Source organism: Mirounga leonina, unplaced genomic scaffold, assembly GCF_011800145.1.
Source record: "Mirounga leonina isolate KUSES-001 unplaced genomic scaffold, KU_Mleo_1.0 Mir_53, whole genome shotgun sequence".
Lineage (NCBI taxonomy): Eukaryota > Metazoa > Chordata > Mammalia > Carnivora > Phocidae > Mirounga > Mirounga leonina.
The window spans coordinates 87,164,212-87,185,935 of record NW_023270807.1 but is presented as its reverse complement, the minus strand read 5'-3'; the positions used below and the strand labels follow the sequence as shown (position 1 = coordinate 87,185,935).

The following is a 21,724-nucleotide window of genomic DNA, read 5'->3' as shown; positions in this document are numbered from 1 at the left end:
TCCCACTCCCCGTTTGTGTTCCCTCTCTCGCTGTGTCTTTCTCTGTCAAATAAATAAATAAAATCTTAAAAAAAAAAAAATGACTAAACATCTTGCTCTAGGCCACAAAACTAGTACATGCTAATGCCAGTGTCTTTCTCTCTTTTACACATTGTTTGTGTACCTGTTTCTGTATGCAAAGAATATCTTTTTTTTTTATGAAACCACACATCACTTTTTAAACACATTTTAACTTAATCATGTGCTATATATACGTTAAAATTTTTAAATTTTTCAATTTTTAAAAAATTTGTTCAATTTTTTTTTAATTAGGGTAAAATACACATAACATAAAGTTTACCATATTAACCATTTTTTTAATGCACTCCCATGTTTATTGCAGCCTTATCCACAATAGTCAAGGCATGGAGGCAACCAGGTTAACCATTTTTAAGTGTACAGTTCAGTAATGTTAAATATATTCACAGTATTTTGAAACCAGTCTCCAGAACTTTTTCATCTTGCAAAACTGAAACTCTGTACTCTTTATTTTCCCCTCCCCCTGCCTCTAGCAACCATCCATAGACTTTTTTTTGTATGCCAGCAAATTCAGGTTTTCATAGTATTCTGTTGTTTCATCACTTACTCTAGGAACTTAAGTTTTCAATTTATTATTACAAAAAGTGCTTCAGCAAACATTTTGTACATTTGTGTGTTTTTTCAATTCTGTTATAAAAGATATTTATAGAGTAGTAGTGGATAGAGTAGCTGGTTAAAAAGGTATGGGCATTTTTAATGCTTTTGCTACATATTATGAAGTTACCCTTTAGAAAGGTTGTACTAATACTTAACATTTAATTTTTAATCATAATAACATTTCTAATGTTATTTTATAAAGGATAATTATATTTCACTGATGGATTATATATTTGTATTAAAGCTTTCTTTCATTAATAGAGTGGATAAGAGTCAAAGATGGTGACTTTCTTATGCCATTTTTGGGAGGCTTGCTGTGATGATGGTCACCTATGAGTTCCTGAAAGTTTTATCTGTGCTGCATTGTGCACGCTGTTATGTAGGTTGGCATTGTATAAAATACCACTTATTCTTGAGAAAACAGTACCTAGGGCGCCTGAGTGGCTCAGTTGGTTAAGCGACTGCCTTCGGCTCAGGTTATGATCCTGGAGTCCCGGGATCGAGTCCCACATCGGGCTCCCTGCTCGGCGGGGAGCCTGCTTCTCCCTCTGACCCTCCCCCCTCTCATGTGCTCTCTCTCATTCTCTCTGTCTCAAATAAATAAATAAAATCTTTAAAAAAAAAAAAGAGAGAGAAAACAGTACCTAACTTAGAAATTTCTTTCTTTCTTTTTTTTTTTTTTAAGATTTTATTTATTTTGTTGACAGAGAGAGAGATAGTGAGAGCAGGAACACAAGCAGGGGGAGTGGGAGAGCGAGAAGCAGGCTTCCTGCTGAGCAGGGAGCCTGATGTGGGACTCGATCCCAGGACCCTGGGATCATGACCTGAGCCGAAGGCAGACGCTTAACGACTAAGCCACCCAGGCGCCCAACTTAGAAGTTTCTATAAGTAAAATAGTCCATGATGTGCTGTTGGCACAGTGTATGGCACATAGAAAATTCTCACCAAGTGCTGACTGTCTTAGTTCAAAGAAATGAAGTGCTCTTTCACTACCAACTAAGGAACGAGTGCAGCTAAAAGGTGATTATATTAAAGTCTAATGCATTGGGGTGCTTAAATGACTTCTGACTTTTTAAAGATCAGTTAACATAGTGTATCATTATTTTCAGTGGTAGAGTTCAGTGATTCATCAGTTGCATATAGTACCCAGTGCTCATTACAAGTGCCCTCCAGCTGCTGACTTTTTTAGGCTTTTTTTTTTCATCCTTCATGATGTTTTCATATAAGCCACTTTGGCTCTTCTCTCTACTTAGCCATTTTTAACAGCCTGTTAGAGATTCTTCTATGTATTTCTTTATTTTCACATAATATGTAAAAACAGACACACATACAGGGATTTTTCATTAATGTTTTATTAAAATACTATAATTTCATTTTCCTTATAATACATTGTCAGCTAGGATATTTCCAACTTACTCTTTTTGGTGATTTTATGATATTCCATGATGTGGCTATGCTACAATTTATTAAAAATTTGCCTTATTGAAGGACATTCATTTTATTTCCAATTTTTGTTTCTATGAACAGCGCTGTTTATAGAACATCTGCAAACATATCCTTACAAACCAGGGCTTTTGATGTTATGAGATAGATCTCCTGTAGCGGGATTGCTATATTGAAAGGTGTATGGTTTGTTTTAAATAGGTATGGCCATTGCTTTATGAAAGTTATTATGGTTCATCCCTTTTCCAGCAGTAGGTATTAGTACTTTTCTTGATTTTGGACAGTCTGACAAGTGAGAAGTTAATGTATTCATTGTTCCTTTATTTTGCATTTTTATGATCATTAATGAAGTCAAGTATGTTCATATATTCATTTGCCATTTGAACTTGTTCTGTGGATTGCTAATTGTATCCTTTGCCCATTTTTAATTAGGTTGTCCTTATTAATTTGAAGTCTTTATATTACAGATACTAATTTTTGAAAAAATTACTGAAGTATAGTTGACATACAATGTTGTATTAGTTTCAGGTGTACAACATAATGATTCAACAATTCTATACATTACTCAGTGCTCACTATGATAAGTGTAATCAACATCTGTCACTCTCTGACATTATTATTGACTTTATTCCCTATGCTGTACTTTGCATCTCCATGACTATTTATTTTATAACTGGAAGTTTGTACCTCTTAATTTCCTTCACCTTTCTTCCCCACCCACCTCCCCTCTGGCAACTTTTGTATCTGAGAGGTTTTTTTTATTCATTTGTTTTTTAGATTTCCACATATAAGTTGAAATCATGTGGTATTTATCTTTTCTCTGACTTAGTTCACTTAGCATAACTTTCTCTAGGTCTATCCATGTCGTTGCATATAGCAAGATTTCATTCATTTATTATGGTTGAGTAATATTCCTCTGTGTGTGTGTGTGTGTGTGTATCACATCTTTATCCATTCATCGATTGATGAACACTTCGGTTGTTTTTATATCTTGGCTATTGTAAATAATGCTGCAGTACACATCGTGGTGCATAAATCTTTTCAAATTAATGTGTTTGTTTTGTATCATACGGTATTTCTATTTTTAATTTTTTGAGGAGCCTCCATACTGTTCTCCACAGTGGTTGTACCAGTTTGCATTCCCTGTGCACAAGGGTTCCCTTTTCTCCGTATCCTTGCCAACACTTGATATGTCTTATCTTTTGGATACTAGCCATTCTGACAGGTGTGAAGTGATGCTTCGTTGTGGTTTTGATTTGCATTTCCCTAATCATGAGTGATGTTGAGCATCTTTTCATGTGTCTGTTGGCCATTTGCATGTCTTCTTTGGAAAAATGTCTATTCAGGTCTTCTGCCTGTTTTTTAATCAGACTGTTTTTTGGTGTTATGTGAGTTCTTTATATATTTTGGATATTAACCCCTTATTGGATATCATCATTTGCAAATATCTTCTCCCATTCAGTAGGTTTCTTTTTCATTTTGTTTATGGTTTCCTTCACTGTTACTTTGGTGTAGTCCTAATAGTTTATTTTTGTTTTTGTTTCCCTTGCCTAAGGAGACATAGCCATAAATATGTGGCTAAGGCCAGTGTCTGAGAGAGAAATTTTTTTAGTCCTATGCATTGTAAATAATTTTCCCAGTCTTTATTTTCTTTATCATCTCTTTTTCTATAGAAAAATTTAAAAACTTTATGTCACTCTGTCTTTTTAACTTAGTAGGTTCCAGTCTTGGATTTAAACCATCACCCCCTCAAAAAACTCTAGGTTATAAACATTCTAAATTCTCTTTTGGGGGAATTATATGAATTTTTTTATGTTTGACTTCTAATTCTTCTAAAATTTATTTTTGTGTGGTGTGTAAAGAAGGGTCAAACTTTATTTTCTTCCAGATTTTCAGTGCATCAGCTTTTATGTCAGTAGTGTGTGGTATAGTAAGAGGGGATAGTAGCTCTCAGATTAGATCAGTATTGTTTTGCAAACTAGCTCTGTCATTTGTTATCTGCATGACTTTGGTTGACTGGATTTTTCTGAGACTTTCTTTAAAATGGCCATAATGTTATCTACTTCAAATATATTGTGATTTATTTAATCCAGCTTCTGCCATATAATAGTCTCTTAAAACAGTGCTGGTTTCCTGTTTCTTCTTCCTTTTACTAATTGTTTTAAAATTCATTACATTTGTTATCAGGGAGTTATTTCTGGATATGGGTAATGTTCGATATTACCAGGTCTTCTTAAATCATTTGGGAATGATTCTTGGTCCCACATATGAATTCATGATGATGTCAGCAGTTAGTATATGACCTTTTGTATATCCTTTTAAAACTTCATTTTTTTTAGGATTATTCAGTGCAGTAGCCTCTTCCTGTCTTTAAGACCATGTTCTTGGAAGATCCCAAAGGTAGAATTTAGGAAAGAAATTGAAGACTAGGTGGAAATAAGGATTAAGTTGAACCTATGTAGGCCGGGGTATGTGTGCATATGTTTGTATTTTACAGTCATTAAAATAAAACAGTGTGAACAACACCTAGATAATGAGAATATTAATGAAATTTAATGCCTTTTAAATTTCATTAATACTGTTTAATTTTTACTTACCATCTCTTTTTAAGTTGGACCTCTTTCTTGAAGTTTTCAACAAGGTTCTTGTAAACTTTTTTGCCTTATTTCAGCTCATATCTGTACTATGAGACTTTTCCTCTGTGCCTTTTCCTCTGTCCAAATGTTTAGTGTTTTTCTGATTTTATGACTGAAAGTTGATTGTCACTCTTAGTTTCCACAGTAATTTGGAGAAGAGCACAGGTACTTGTGTAGATTGCTTGGATTTATATTCCATTTGAACCACTTATTAGCTGTATGCCTTCAGCAAATTACTTAACTTTGTATGTCATAAATTTCTCATTTGCAAAATTAGGATAATAATAGTTCTTATTTTTTAGGGTAGTTACGATGTTAAATGAAGTCATATATTAAGCTGTTATAGCATGTCTTGGCACATAGTAGGAACTCATTAAATTTAGTTATTCTGCATTGTTGAAAAAGTGTTTCTCAAATATACATTCATGCCTAAATTTTTTTTTTTTAAAGATTTTATTTATTTATTTGAGACAGAGAGAATGAGAGAGAGAGAGCACATGAGAGGGGGGAGGGTCAGAGGGAGAAGCAGGCTCCCTGCCGAGCAGGGAGCCTAATGCGGGACTCGATCCAGGGACTCCAGGATCATGACCTGAGCAGTCGCTTAACCAACTGAGCCACCCAGGCGCCCCACATGCCTAAATTTAAGATGTACTTCGAAGTATTAAGATTTGTTAGGGAGAGTCTCAAGGGTAGATAATCCCAGGGATAGGAATATAGATGAGGTTTCTTAGGGAGAGTTTAGAATAAGTGAGAGGTCTAGGAAAGAATGGTTAGGGATATTGATATATTTTTTGAAATATACAATTTTATTCTATAAAATAAAAAGGCTTTGTTCCTAATTCTGGTCTAACAAAATTTTTATCACAGCAATATTAACAAAATGTAAATGGCTTTGTTAAAAGGAAAATTATTAGTAATGTAGTATTGTCTTTATTCCTTAACTCTTGAAGTAGCAAGAATTTTATTGCTATGGAATGATTAATTCCATAAATTCCATAATTTAAATTCATTACATATATTAGATTTTAAATTTTGTGGATGCTACTTGAAGGTATATAATCTAAAGTAATATACAGGTTGAAATCTATTCATCTAAAGTTTTTTAATTTTTAAAGATTGCTGGCTCAGCAATATTTATGTTGAAATCTGATCCCAATGAATATTTTGGGGTAAAACTTTTTCTTCCATGTGATAGCAGGTGGTGGTGCATGGTGGATTTGATGAGGCAAATTTTGCTATATAAAAGCTATTTTATTTTATTTTATTTATTTATTTTTTTAAAGATTTTATTTATTTATTCATGAGAGACAGAGAGAGAGAGAGAGAGGCAGAGGGAGAAGCAGGCTCCCAAGGAGCAGGGAGCCCGATGCGGGACTCGATCCCAGGACGCTGGGATCATGACCTGAGCCGAAGGCAGACGCTCAACCATCTGAGCCACCCAGGTGCCCTATATAAAAGCTATTTTAAAGTGAAAAAATAATTCATACTGAATAAATCACAGTGCAGCTGTAATATTGAAGGAAGTGGTTTATTCTCTGTAACCTAGTTGATGTACTTTTTGAATGTACATCTAGTAACTAGAATTTAAGTATGTAGTCAGATTCACTGAAATGATTTCATCTGAAGTAGTTTTTCATTGAAAATTTGACACTGGTTTCTTTGAAATTTTTGAAAAATCTTATTTTCGTGTGTGAGTGTACGTATATGTACTGGTGTATTTGAAACATTCTTTGGAACAATAATGACTGATAGCAAAAAGTATACTTACCTGGAACTCCCCCCCCCCCCAACACCCTTTTCTTTCTAAGTAATCTTAAATGTTTTTTAAACTCAAGGTGTTTTGATCCGAATGACTTTAAATTGTAAATTTTTCTTACATTAGGAGTCTGTTATAGATTTATTTTGAATGTTTCTATCTTAACCTTCTAAATACAAGGAATTTCTCCTTTTGAAATCTTTCAAATCACCTACTCACCTCCTATTTTTCTCAATATCAAAGTAGTATATCCTTAATTAGAAAAAGGGGAGAAGTCACTCATGATTTTCTTACCCAAAGACAATACTTTTGTGTTTTGCCATATTTTTTTTCAATTTTTTCCTATGCATATTTATTCTTTATCTTATTAAGGTTTTTATATACAATTATTATACACACAATTTTGTATCCGATATTTTCCTTCTTTACATTTTATATGTCTGTGCACACATTTTTTTTTTAAAGATTATTTATTTATTTATTTATTTGACAGAGAGAGAGAGAGAGAGACAGCGAGAGAGGGAACCACAAGCAGGGGAAGTGGGAGAGGGAGAAGCAGGCTTCCCGCTGAGCAGGGAGCCCGATGTGGGGCTCGACCCAATGACCCTGGGATCATGACCTGAGCTGAAGGCAGACACTTAACGACTGAGCCATCCAGGTGCCCCTGTCTGTGCACACATTTTTAAATGTAGAATCAATTTTTATATCCCAGTTTGATTCAGAGAATACTTGAAAAACATTGATTAAAAAATCGTGAAAAGCATTTTTAATTTAAAACAATAGAGTTTTTACATCTTTATAGGTACTATTCAGATTTGAAATTAATGCTATCAGGTAAACAAGCCTACATTTTGAACATTTGTAATATTTCTCATGTTTAGTTATGGATTTTTCATGGGGAAAAACCAAACACACCTTGGTTATTTTTAATTAGGTTTAAGAGTATTATTTCCTAGATAACAGTTTTCATTAACTAGTACCCTATTTGATGTGCCTGATAGTATTAAAATGTTAAAAACTTTTACAGTTGATATTATTTAGAGATGAATTATATATATATGTGGGAGAGATTCTCACTGAATAGGCTAACTAGTTATTTTTAAAAATAAGATTATGAGGGCAGGAACCAAGGTCATCTGAACTAATTTCCTGACTTGAGGCAGATCTCCAAACATCTTTTTAGTTATGAACCTGAAACCAGTCAGCAAGAGGTAGGTGGTTATAATTTGCAAAGAATGTTAATCTGGGTTGGTCAAATTGTTTAACTTAACTCACCTCACTTCTTCATTTATAAAATTATTTTTATACCCGATAAAATTTTTTTTAAACTGCTTACTTATTTATTTTTTAAATTTTTTATTGTTATGTTAATCACCATACATTACATCATTAGTTTTTGATGTAGTGTTCCATGATTCAGTGTTTGTGCATAACACCCAGTGCTCCATGCAGAATGTGCCCTCTTTAATACCCATCACCAGGCTAACCATCCTCCCACCCCCTTCCCCTCTAGAACCCTCAGTTTGTTTTTCAGAGTCCATCGTCTCTCATGGTTTGTCTCCCCCTCCGATTTACCCCCCTTCATTCTTCCCCTCCTGCTATCGTCTTTTTTTTTTTTTTTTTCTTATTCTCAGTTATTTTTCTGTCTCAGGACATCTGAGAGATACAACACTTTGTCAGCATCAGTATCTTCCAGTGACAAGGGTTTTCTTTCTTTTTTTTTAAAGCTTTTATTTATTTGAGAGAGAGAGAATGAGAGAGAGCGAGCACATGAGAGGGGGGAGGGTCAGAGGGAGAAGCAGACTCCCTGCCGAGCAGGGAGCCAGATGCGGGACTCGATCCAGGGACTCCAGGACCATGACCTGAGCTGAAGGCAGTCGCTTAACCAACTGAGCCACCCAGGCGCCCTGACAAGGATTTTCAAAGGAAGAGGGGCAAGGATGGTCTTGTTCTTTCCATCCACCTTCTCCTCCCAAGCTGAGAATCACTGGCTTAGAGAATATGTTATTTTTTTCCATCTATAAAATTATGTAATCTTATTAAATATTTGAGTGCCTAGTATGTATGTACCAGGCACTGGACTGGATGTTGTGGAAAACATCAAAAAGTCCCTTCTGGAGCTCATAGGTTAGTTGGAGAGGTAAGGCACATACTTTATATTGATATTTTACAGTATAGTCAGAAAACAACATATGCTGTATGAGGATATACAATAAAGGTTTTTGACTTCAAGTCATATCATTTTGGTCTGGAGTTATCATTGGTAAGAATTTGGGAGTATCATGTATGACCTAAAATTGATAGCCTTATGCCATGAGGTATGCTTTAGAGCCTAAATGTCACTTTCCCCTCCTAAAATCAGCATCAGCAAAAGGTTAAGGAGTTAGTATGCATGTGTTTGTTATTAGGGGAAGACTAGCCTACCCTTCCAGTTTCCCATTGGAATTTAAAATTGTATCAAACAGAAACTTCTTTGGTAAGCAGAGAATGATTTAACTACTAGGCTCTAACCAAATAGATTCTTTGGGGATTTTGAAATGCAAACATTAAAGGAAATCAGAATTACTGATTTTAACAACTTATCTGAAGCATTTGAGAAGATACTAATGATTAACCTCACTAAAATCACAAAATCATGATCTTGACAAAGCATTAACAGTTTATAGAGACACTTGACTGAGCAGTTTCTGTATACTTTTTTTTTTTTTAAAGATTTATTTATTTATTTGAGAGAGTGAGAATGAGAGAGAGAGAGAGTACATGAGATGGGGGAGGGTTAGAGGGAGAAGCAGGCTCCTCACCGAGCAGGGAGCCCAATGTGGGACTCGATCCAGGGACTCCAGGATCATGACCTGAGCCGAAGGCAGTCGCTCAACCAACTGAGCCACCCAGGCGCCCTGTATACATTTAACTTCAGAATAAACTTGGTTCAATAATCTTGGGAAAATCAAGCTCATGAAGTTTGGAGGAGGTGCATCCAGAAACAGGGGAAAGGGGAATGTGCCTTGGAAGCAGCCCAGAGAAAAGAAGCAAAATTTCCATTAATATAGGCATGTGATCTTTAGAAATCTACTTAAATTTTTCATTTGTAAAATGAGGGACTAGACCACATGACTTCTAAAAATACAGCCCACAAAATTACCTGACTCCATGAATCTAGATTCCATGTAAGGATTCTACAAGAAATGCGAATGCTTATTTTCTGCCTACCCCTTTATTAGTCTGAGTTCCTCCATTGCCTGCCTGCCTGCCTTTTCAGCCTTCCCTTTCTGTAAGCTCCCTCATCAGTTCCCAGGTCGTAACTTGCTTCCTGTGTTTATCCAGGTTTCTACCCAATTTCTCTTTGCCTTGAAAGAATCTCAGACACAATGTGTTCTATATTCATATCTAATTTAGAGTCCTTGGGATTAAGATCTCGATTTTTTGCCTCCCTGACATTTAATTCATCATCACGATGTATGGATGTATTTTCTTCCCCTGCCTGTTTCCTCTTACTCACTCCCTGTGCTATGGTACTTGCTCAACTGTAGTCATAGCACTTGTCTCCTGCAAAATTCTCTTTAATTTCTTTGTTTGTATTTTCTTTCAGTCATGTCTGTCTACATGTTCATCACATTTAGAATGAAAGTTACCTGAAAACAGAGACCGTTACTCATCTTTGTGTCACCAGTGCCAAGAACATGTTATAATTTAACTTGCAAAACTCTAAAGACTCGAGATAGTATCTAAGCAGTGTTTAAAAAAATAATTTGGTGGCAATCCCCGTCTATTTAGGAGGAAGCAGTTTCTCTATGGACTGTTGTAATTTTGACTTGATGAAAGGACCAATCAAGAGAAGCAAGACCCTGATAGCAGATTTCTTTTAGTTCTCGGGAATGTGTTTTCTGTTTGGTAATGACATAACCATCTGCTCTTTCTTCCTTGCTGGAAAATTTGGGAACTGTTACTTGTCTCACCTGCCTACATACATCCAGGCATCAAGTAGTTCTGATTTTACCCTGTAATAGTTTGGATATCCCTTTCGTTGTCTCCATCATTCTGTTTGGTCAGTGCATAACATTTCTTACACGTATTGGGACAAGTCTTCTGTTCTCTCTCCAGTCTTGACTTCACAGTCCATTTTCCATGCTGTGGTCAGAGTAGATTTTTTAAAAGCTCTGATATTTTACTCCAATACTTTAATTCTGTTAGTGGGTCTTCTTATATTTCAAAGTCAAGTTAAATTCCTAAATGTTATACGTGGCCCTAAATGTGTTTCCTGCTTTTCTTACGTCTTACCCATTAACCTCTTTCCCTATGTCCCAGCCATGCTGATCTGCCAGCAGTCATATATGTTTCAGGCATTGTGTCTTATTTCCCAATCCCCTTTTCCTTATTTTGTCCTCCAAGATTCATTAGGAATGTTTTAAAGGAAACCTTGCCTAATTCTTTCAGTGTGGGTGGTTCAGCACCTTTCCTGTACACTCATTGTGCCTGCATTGTCGCAGTTCACGTGGTAATATGTGTGTTACCTCTAGTAGACTTCTGTTTCTTGAGGATAGGAATTAGGTCATTATTATTATGTCATCTGTTTATCCTAGTACCTAGCACAGTGTCACACAGTTGGCATATTTCTTCTCCCCATCATTAATTAATTTGTGATTGCCAGAGTAATAGTGTCTGTGGACTCCCTGGTATCAAATGAGGAAAAGGAAGTTGATATTTTGGTGATATCAGAGACTCACAGACTATGCTGCTTTCTGGCATTACTCTGCAGCACTGAATACTTAATATATGTCAGGCGTTGCTCTAAGCACTTTACGTGTATTGACTTATTTAAATCTTGTAACATCTGTCTATCAGGTAGATTCTATTATTGTTATTTTGTAGGTAAGGAACCTAGGCACAGAAAGAAGTTAAATAACTCACTGGAAGTCACATTGTTAGTAGCAGAGCCTGGATTGCACCTAGGCTGTTTTGCAGCAGAGTCCATGTCTTACCTACTTTACCAAACTCTGAATGGTAAATTGGAGGATTTTGACATGGAGTGGTTATGGGGGTTCTCCTGTGGGAACATGAAAGTGTGCAACTGTATCTACAGGTACTTTATTCTGTTGCCAGTTACACAGAGGACACCGGTGTTTCTACCTCATAGGCTGTCAGTAAATCTTTGTAGGGTGAATCTGAGAGTCTTTGATCATCAGTGCTGAAGTTGGCTTCTGTGATTCCTGCATTATCAAGAAGCCTTGGCTTCCTTGTATTAATAATTTTCATGAAAATAATGGCATTTGCATGAACATGGAAATAGCTTGGGCCATGGCCATGGATGTGAGAAAACAAGAGTGTATTTGTGCCAGAAAATTCGAGTCCACTTACGGGAGTAGTAGGGAAGAGATGAGTCTTGAAAGGTAAATCGGCCATGAGATCCTAAGGGCCTGACCTACATAGATGGCAAAGGAAAGAAAAGGAGAAATTTGAGAAATGTTGATGAGGAAAAAGTAAATAGAGTTAGTATTAATTGTATATGGAGGTTTTGAGAAAAGGGGGAATCAGAAATCAACTGTGGGGTTTCAAGCTTGATTGGACAGGATAAAGCAGCTGATCATTTTCTGGGCAAGAGGATGAGTTAGGAGATGATCTATGCATTTGAGATGGTGCTTATAGGGTATAAAATATGTATTTAATGCTTTTTCTAATAACTAGAGCAGTACTCAACGGGGGATGATTTTGGACCACAAGGGGACACTTGGCTATGTCTGTAGACACTTTGGGGATGCTGCTAAACATCCTGTGGTGGGGGCGTCAGCTCTCCCAGCAGAGAAATTTCCTGCCCCAACTATCGGGAGTACCACGGCTGGGAAATTCTGCTCTAGAGCACCTGAGGCATGCGGGGTAGATTTTTACCATGATATCTTTCAGAGAAGTTACATTGATAATCCCCTTTTAGTTTTCACCCTTCCTCCTTTAGAAATTTGTCAGAGCATAGAAAGAGCTGCCAGGAAATGATTCTGTTTGTTCAGTTCAGCCACCAGCAAACAGGTATAAATGATATAAAGTATCAAATATTTAGGTTGGAGAAATAGAGAAATACAAAATTTGCAGGAGCTTCAGTCAAGGAGCTTCAGAGTGGAAACAAGGGGTTTGCCGAACACAAAAGGCAAAACTGTTGAGAGCATTTCTTTCAGCTTGGTAGCGCATTCTGAATATATAGTTGCCATTGAATGGCTGACTGGATGAACTTTGCACTTTTGTTTCCAAACACAGACTTTTCAGTAGTGTGGCCTTCAGGATCATTGATGGAAAGGGCTTGGGTTGTGGTATGCTGATTCTACGTGTTACTGTCAAGGAGGATTTTACTTTATTAACTTTTAAGAAAAATCAAGAGCATCTCTGAAGAATACTGTAGAAAGAAGTTTTTAGTGTTTTGAAATATTTGTTTTAATTTGTATGCTTTTCATTTCAACATTTTTAAAAAAATTTTATTTATTAGAGAGAGCACACAAACTGGGGGTGGGGCAGCAGACTCCCTGCTGAGTACGGAGCCCTACGCAGGCTGGATCCTGGGACTCTGAGATTGTGACCTGAGCTGAAATTAGATGCTTAAGGGACTGAGCCACCCAGGTGCCCCTTCCCTTAAACATTTTTAATTATAAAATAATATAGTTGTATCACAGAAGTATATAAATTTTAGAAATGAAAGTTATTTCCTTTTTAATATCACTCTCTAGACATAATCACTTTTAAAAGTTCACTTCCATTCTTGTGGACTTTTTAATGCCAAGAATATAGTGATATAGCATCTTTGCTATTTAATATTGCAGTTACTTTTTCCACAATGTGTGTGTCATGGTTTCCTTTTCATGAGTATAGGTTTACACTTTTATATCTGAATTGTTTAGATGCATTGTAATTTGTTTAACCACTCCCTTATTGATGTACACCCACCTTTTTTTTGCCATTACAGACAGCACCACAGGAAACAATCTTGTTCATACACTGTTGCACAGTCCTGTTAATATTTCTGTAGAACACACTGCCAGAAATATAATGTACATAGTAAAATTTTTTATTTTATCACACTTTTCTCTGCCAAAAGTACACCAGGCTGTGCTCTTGCCAACAGGGTCAGATAGCACTCTTCTTCCTCTTTCCCTTGGCAACTCTAGATGCTAATAAAAAAGTAGAAATATTTCTACTTTTTCTTCTGTCCTCTCTCCCCCTCTGTCCTCCCTCTTCCTCTCCCTCAGTCCCCCTCCCATTCGTGTCTCCCCTTTCCTCTGCTATACCTTTCTTTGACTTGTGTATCTTGACCTGGTTCTTTTATTGTTCACTTTTTTCTTTCTGAGCTGTTTTCTCTTGTTGGTTTGTAGGAGCTCTTTTACTATATATCTTAACCCCTTGTATATATTTCCCTACATACTTTGTTTCCTTGTGGTATCTTTAATCATGGAGAAATTTTAAAATTTTTATATAAAACTTGTTAGTCTTACTTAACTGTTATAAATACATATTTTTTTTAATTTTTTTTTTTTTTAAGATTTTATTTATTTGCGAGAGAGAGAATGAGAGACAGAGAGCATGAGAGGTAGGAGGGTCAGAGGGAGAAGCAGACTCCCTGCTGAGCAGGGAGCCCGATGCGGGACTCGATCCTGGGACTCCAGGATCATGACCTGAGCCGAAGGCAGTCGCTCAACCACCTGAGCCACCCAGGTGCCCCTATAAATACATATTTTTAAAGGAAATGCATTTTTAAAAGATTTTATTTGAGAGGGGGAGAGAGAGAGAGCACCACAAGCAGGGGGGAGGGGCAGAGAGGAAGGGAGAAACAGGCTTCCTGCTGAGCAGGGAGCCTGTTGTGGTTGTGGGGCTCTATCTCAGGACCGTGGGATCATGACCTGACCTGAAGATAGACGCTTAACTGACTGAGCCACCTAGGCACCCCTATAAATACGTTTTTATATTTTTCTTCTTTATATTAATATCTTTGATCAACAAAGAATTTATATATGATACACCATAGACATATGATAGAACATTTCTTTCAAATGAATGGCCAATATTCCCAACAACATGGAATAACCCATCTTTTTCCCACTGATTTGAAATATCACTTTGCATATTTTGAATTTCTATTTGTAACACTCCATATATTCTTACATATTTTTCTATATACTCAAATGCTATTCTTATGTATAAAAAATATAAATATATTCCTATTGGTACATTTGCAGTTGCTCTATTCTCATTCATCAAGCTATTCTTATGCCCCATTTTAATTTACTCCAGCTTTATAGGAGAAGGTCTTGATATCTGGTAGTTCAAGTCCCCTATTATTATTCTTAATTTAAAAATTTTATTGGTCATTCTCTCACATTTACTCTTCCAGATGAACTTCAGCATCACCTTGGCTTGTTTCTTCCCAAAATAGTCCCTTTGGATTTTGTACTACTGGATCATTCTTTTTGTTGTTGTTGTTTTTGTTATGTACTCTTGAAAGTTGCATGACACTTAAGCAAATTAAAAAAAAACAAAAAAAACCAAAAAACCCAAAAAACAAAAGAACCAAAAACCTGGGCTCAATCTAAAGGTAAAGTACACTTTTGTGTTACTGTTGGTCTATGACAAAACCCAATCTTTTTCAGATTTTTTTACCTGGACCCTTAAATAGGCTTTTTCTCAAATTAGTTTTGCCTCCTCTTTCTTTTTCAGGGTCATGTCAGATTTCATTTGTTGAGACTTCCTAATTAGGTGCATACTTTGAATTCTCTTGCTTATTGTTTCTTTAACTCATCTCTACCACTTTTATAATTAACTCTCAGGGTAGTGTATAAGCCCTTTGTGAATAGCCACCGTGCGATTCATATCTTTTTTAATTTTTTAAAATTTTTTATTTTTTTTAAAGATTTTATTTATTTATTTGAGAGAGAGAATGAGATAGAGCATGAGATGGGGGAGGGTCAGAGGGAGAAGCAGACTCCCTGCTGAGCAGGGAGCCCGATGCGGGACTCGATCCTGGGACTCCAGGATCATGACCTGAGCCGAAGGCAATCGCTTAACCAACTGAGCCACCCAGGCGCCCTCATATCTTTTTTTTTAAACCCAGTTATATCACAGGCCAAGGTTGTATAGCCTTTGTCAGATCAACTGATATGGACCTCAGTTTTCTTAAAGTAAAGTAGGTAGAATTATACCTACTCTGCATGGTTGTTATGAAGGCAAAAGAGCATGTAAGCACCTAGCAGGAGAGCATGCGAGAGTGCCCATAGCAGGGCCAGATTGACTTTCTAGAATGCAGATCTCCAAACATTAGGAAGTGGCTGGTATTAAGTGCAAGTAGTAGAGAGTAAACTGAGGTTATTGTCCAAAGAAGAGATCGAAGATAACTTGCAAAAGCAATAGAGATCATTTCATATCTTCAAAATGTAAACTCTTAGGGGTTAATCAATAAACTCTATTAAATGTTTGTTGTGGGCAGAACACTGTTGTTATGTGCTGTGGACTATGTGAACATATGTATAAGACAGTTTCTACCCTCCCAACAGCTGGTTGTCTATTATTGAGTGTGCTTTAAGACCAAAGGAGTAAATCAGAGGCAGGTGGATCTCGTGGATATGCAAGCTTACGTTTTCAGTAAATTCAGGAAGAGTATGACAGTTGTGTGGTGCTGGGGAAATTGAGCTTTGTATCCTTTACAAAGGCATACACAATGAAAAAGATCTTCAGGACAAGGGGCCTAGATAATTTTGTATTTAAGAGAAAACTTAGACACTGCTCTTTAGATCTCAGTCTGGAAAGGAAGCAGTGGAGCCCTGGAGGAAGCAGCCCGTCAAGGAATAACTACAGGGACAAAAGAAGGCTTTGCTTTAGAGATAACTGGAGTATGAGAATGATGAATTGGACAGGTAGGGTGAGATGATTAAGTGTGGGTCTTGCCACTTACTGTGAAGTCACTTTATTTCCTTGTGTCATTTTTTGATCTATAAAATAAGCAGGTTAGGCTTGATCAACTGGATAAGCTGTTTTTTTCATCCGAATGAAAAATCAAAATGATGATCGATTCTCTCCGTCCTCCTAGAGACTGAACACTAGTCACTAATATGTGAATCTTCAGAATGCATATCTTTTTGTGATTGGGTTTTACATGACTTGAGGGAGGACATTGATTATTTTCCTTTGGAATGGCACATTTTACTTTTACCTCCTAATGGGCTATTTGATTTGAAAATCATTTCAGTGGTTTGGGAGTCAGAGACATATACTGGACTAGAAATCATTTATTTCATTGTAACAGGCGGTCCCCCACTTACAATGGTTCTACTTAGATGTTTTGACTTCACAGTGGTGCTGGCGTCATACGCATTCAGTAGCAACCGTACCTTGAATTTTTGAATTTTGATCTTTACGCAGATTTTAATGTGATGCGATCTTCCCTCATGATGCTGGGCAGTGGCTGTGAGCTGCAGCTTCCAATCAGTCACCTGATCATGGGGGTCAACAGCCAATATGCTTACAGCCATTCTGTACCCACACAGCCATTCTGTTTTTCACTTTCAGTACAGTATTCAACACTTTACTAAAAAGCAGGCTTTGCATTAGATGAGTTTTCCCAACTGTAGGCCAATGTAAATGTTCTGAGCATATTTAAAGTAGGCTAGGCTAAGCTGTGAAGTTCTGTAGGTTAGGTGTATTAAATGCATTTTCAGCTTATGATACTTTCAGCTTATGATGGCTTTATTGGGACTTGACCCCACTGTAGGTTGAGGAAGATCTGTAGATGAGAAAACTGAAGCTAGCGAAATTAAGGGAACTGCTTAAGGTGTAAGGGAGTAGTAGCTAACTAGTGGCAGAGCAGGAACCAGAATCTCCCCTTTTTTTCTCTGCAAGTATTCATTCCATACTGACATTTTTGGGGGCTTCCTGAAAATTTAATGCTCAGTTTTTTGAGGTTATTATGCAGTGAGTGAATTTCTAGTTGGTTGGGGAAGATTGGAGAACAGAGTAAACATTTCATATTTTTATGTGATGGAGGATTCAAATACTCATATGTATCTCTTAGTGATCCGTGACTGGTTATTTTAGTTATTAGTTCACTTCTGACCTATTTGTAGATTTTGCCTGGCATCAGTGTGATGGTGATTATGAGAGGAACTTTGTAATGTGGTTGGATAAGTGGAAGTGTATCACATTGCTGTTGACAACAGCTCAGTGGAAAATTTACTGAGTGTATCTTTTTTCTTTGTGGATAACACAAAATTGAAATTAACATATTTCCAAAATAGCCCAAGTCAAGTTTATCTCTCAAAGGGAGGGTTCTAGAGTTGGAATTATTGAACCCCTTGAAATAGCATGCAAAATTTTATGTGTTTGGTACATTTTTCTGGCAAGCATGTCCCATTGTTTTTGTGAGCTTTTTCAAAGGGAGGTGTGTGTGACCTAAATAAAAAGATTTCAGAACTACTGCTTTAATGGGTGATATTCAGATCTATAATACTAGACTTATTTTACCCTGAGAAAAAAAAGGCTTTCATTTAATTGAATTTTTGAAATACTGCATCTTGTGTTTGATGTCTTATAGATAATCACTAGAAATGAAAAGAATATATATTTATTATATCCCCAGAAATATAGGATCATATTGTGATTTTTGTACTTTTAAGACCTTCTTTGTCATTTTAATTTTAGTTTTTTTTTTTTAAGTCAAAATTACAGTTTTTCAATGTACTAAATGTGTAAGAAGTGAGAATTAGTCCTGGCTAGCCTGGATCGAGACATTCTGTGCTTTATGGGTTTTTTCCCCCTATTCTTTTGACAGAGGCCAAAATCCACCATGCCTCTTTTCCTGTCTTATGATGTCCTCCCTACCTACAGACACCACCACCACCATCATCATCACCATCATCAGTGCTGTGTGTCCTCCTTTTTTATCCCTGTCTCATCTGTGACTCCTCTCTACTTTTGCTATAACTCTGGAACTGCTTTTTTCATAAAAATCAAACCCCTCTGTAATTCTCAATCTGTTTTCTGAGTGGTTTTTCCACTCCTTGCCTTACTTCACTTATGTTCTCTCAAACCTCAGGGTCTGGAACGTCAACTTTGTTCTTTTTGCCTTTTCCATCCCATTATTCCTCCATCCTTTTTTTTTTCCTGAAGTTTTTGCTCCTTTGAAATTCCTGTCTTTTGCCAAAATCATCTGTTCGTTAATCCTCTCACTGCTATCATTTACTGAGCAACCTCATGTCCTCTTTAGTCATTGAATACTGGCATCTGGCTTACAGTTTTCTTCTCACCCTCAGCTCTTGATGATCATAGCTTACTTGTGCATCGATGTGGAAAAACACCAACAAATGCTACACCTGGACTTTGAGTTCCTTGACCACTTGATTTCCAGTGACCTTCACCTCCTCAGCAATTCACTCTAATTCCCCTCCTCCAGAATTGCGAATTCACAGTCCTGTTCTGACCACGACCACTTCTCTTGACCTATGGACCTCTTCTCTTTATCCCAGTGCGTTAGTACTCTTCCTTTGTCATTTTATTTGTTTAATCCCACTTCGGATTCGTGATTAATGATTAACCCCTAAGAGTTTACATTTTGAAGACATGAGATGATCTCTGTTGCTTTTGCAAGGTATCTTCGATCTCTTTTTTGGACAATAACCTCAGTTTACTCTCTATTACTTGCACTTAATACCAGCCACTTCTAATGTTTAGAGATCTGCATTCTAGAAAGCCAATCTGGCCCTGCTATGGGCACTCACTCTCGCATGCTCTCCTGTTAGGTGCTTACATGCTCTTTTGCCTTCATAACAACCATGCAGAGTAGGTATAATTCTACCTACTTTACTCTGGGAAAACTGAGGTCCATATCGGGAAAAAAAAATCTCAATAACTTTTCCTCCCATTTTGCCAATACCTTTAACTGCCTTATTTCTTTGCTTTCTCCTTGCACCTGTTGGGTAACCCTGAATGAAGCACTTAATGTCTTCTCTGTGCCTGTTCCTAAATTGCTAGATGAGATCGGGTCACAAAGAAAGGCAGATTGATTCCCTTATAAATGTATTATCATAGATCTTTTTAAAAGATGTTTTTATTTTAGTTGACCCAAATGTTACATTAGTTTTAGGTGTTATCATAGATCTTAAGTGGGCCTTCAATACTGTCCAACAATTCCCCTTTGTGCAACAATTATTGAAAACTGTTTGCTTCACCGGTCTTTTTACTTTCCTTGTTCACCCTCAGTCTCACCAGGTAACTGGCTCCTTGTTACAGTGAAAATAGAAGCTAACCATTAGGAATTTTCATCTTCCACCTCCTCAACACACAAACCTACTTCCTATTACAGTCAAAAGAGCCCTTCGCCTATCTTAGTTTTTAGACTCAGCCTGTGCTTCACATCCCATCCCTTTCTGCCTTCAGGAATTCTAAAATATCTAATGTGATCTTTTCTCTTCCTAATTTTTTCAACCAGTCCCTCTCAGTTCTATCCTATCAGCTGACTCTTTTCCTACCATTCTACCATAGCCCTCCCAGTCAAACTTTTTAAGTGAGTCATTTGCACATATCTGTAATCTCTCATCTAAAGCCTTTGGGACCATATTTAACTCAGAAATCAGAAGTTTTGAGATTTAGGAAAGCATTACCATGTACGTACTACCTATGGTATGATAACCTCAGTGGGATGGGGGGCAGCACCCTGTGATCATCACATGATGATTTCTGACCTTGAAATGTATGGTTTTTCACTCTAAGTGGGATAAATAAGGGCTACAAATAGCCTTCATGTCAGTCCAGGTCAGGTTTTGCTTCCAAATTAAAATAAAGCAAAAACCTTAATTTTCCAGAGCTTTCGGGTTTTGGAATTACAAATAAGAGATTGTGGCCAGGTACTTCCTCTGTTTTCTCATCTTCATTTTTTTTTTTTAACCCATTCTTGCTTTTCCTTCTCTCACTTCTCTCAGATGGCTCTTACTAACTCTACCAATGACCTTTATTTGAAACGATCATGTCACTAGTGAATGTTTCCCCAGACTCGGGTGGTGCCAGCTCCATCAAACACTCTTCCCCTGGTTTCCTTGGCACCCCCACCCGCCTTCCTCAGTTACCCTTTTGCAGGCTCAGTGTCCTCTATCTTGTGATTAAAGGCTGGATTTCTTTCAAGGCCCTGTCCTAGGACTACTTCTGTTCTTACTCTATATTCACTTGCTCTGTGATCTCACTTAGGTCTGTGCCTTCAACTACTAATTATGTGCTGATGAATCACAGATAGATGCTCCAGCTCGCACTTCTCCTTGAGCTTGACTCTGTCTTCTCCCCTCTTTCTTCTTCCTGTCGCTTATATCGTTTTGGTGGCTTCCGATTTTGTTAGAACAAGTGTTAGGATCTGTGTGGCATGGCCTGACCACTGCCCCAGCTTTAGCCTCAGTTAGTGAGCTATGTTCCCTTTCCCTTCTGCTTTTACTTCCTCTGAGGTCCCGTGCTGCCTCCCACAATAGTCGCTGTGCAAACTACTCTCTCTGTTCACAGTACTCTTCCTTTCTTTGTAGGTCATTCCTACTCATTTTTGCATCATTGCTCAACTCTTAACTTTCCCGAGGAAGCTCTCTAATTTGTGTGCCCTATCACCAAACCTTATGACACCATGTACACATTCTAACACTAACAACAGTTTTATTTTTGGTCAGTTAGTGCACTTTCTCCATTAGATGTAAGCTCTCTAAGCACAGAGATTATGTCTGCTTTTGTTCACCATTATATTTCCAACATAGTGCTTGGCATATAGAAGGCAAATAGTAAACATTTTGTATGCATTATATACATTAATTTATCTTTTCCAATTTAAAAAGTAATTTATGTATATATATTTACCAGTGTAATGTGCAGTTTCCAGTTTTAAGTGGACTGGTAATATTACTGAAAATTATAAAGATACATTCTAAAGAATTCCATGAATCACAGGTATATTTTTTAAAGGATCAGATGCATAAAAGTCTTTGATCTAGCTCATAATTGATCTTGTTCTTTTTTTTTTTTTTTTCAGATTTTATTTATTTATTTGACAGAGAGAGACACAGCAAGAGAGGGAACACAAGCAGGGGGAGTGGGAGAGGGAGAAGCAGGCTTCCTGCCGAGCAGGGAGCCCAATGCGGGGCTTGATCCCAGGACCCTGGGATCATGACCTGAGCCGAAGGCAGATGCTTAACGACTGAGCCACCCAGGAGCCCCTCATAATTGATCT

At 37.0% G+C, this 21,724-nt stretch overlaps 1 protein-coding gene across 4 annotated transcripts in view; it reads left to right on the top strand.

Annotated features, from left to right (window-relative positions):
- The window catches only part of HBS1L (HBS1 like translational GTPase), an 86,216-nt gene that overhangs the window by 28,024 nt on the left and 36,468 nt on the right, over positions 1–21,724 (top strand). The window lies entirely within an intron of this gene.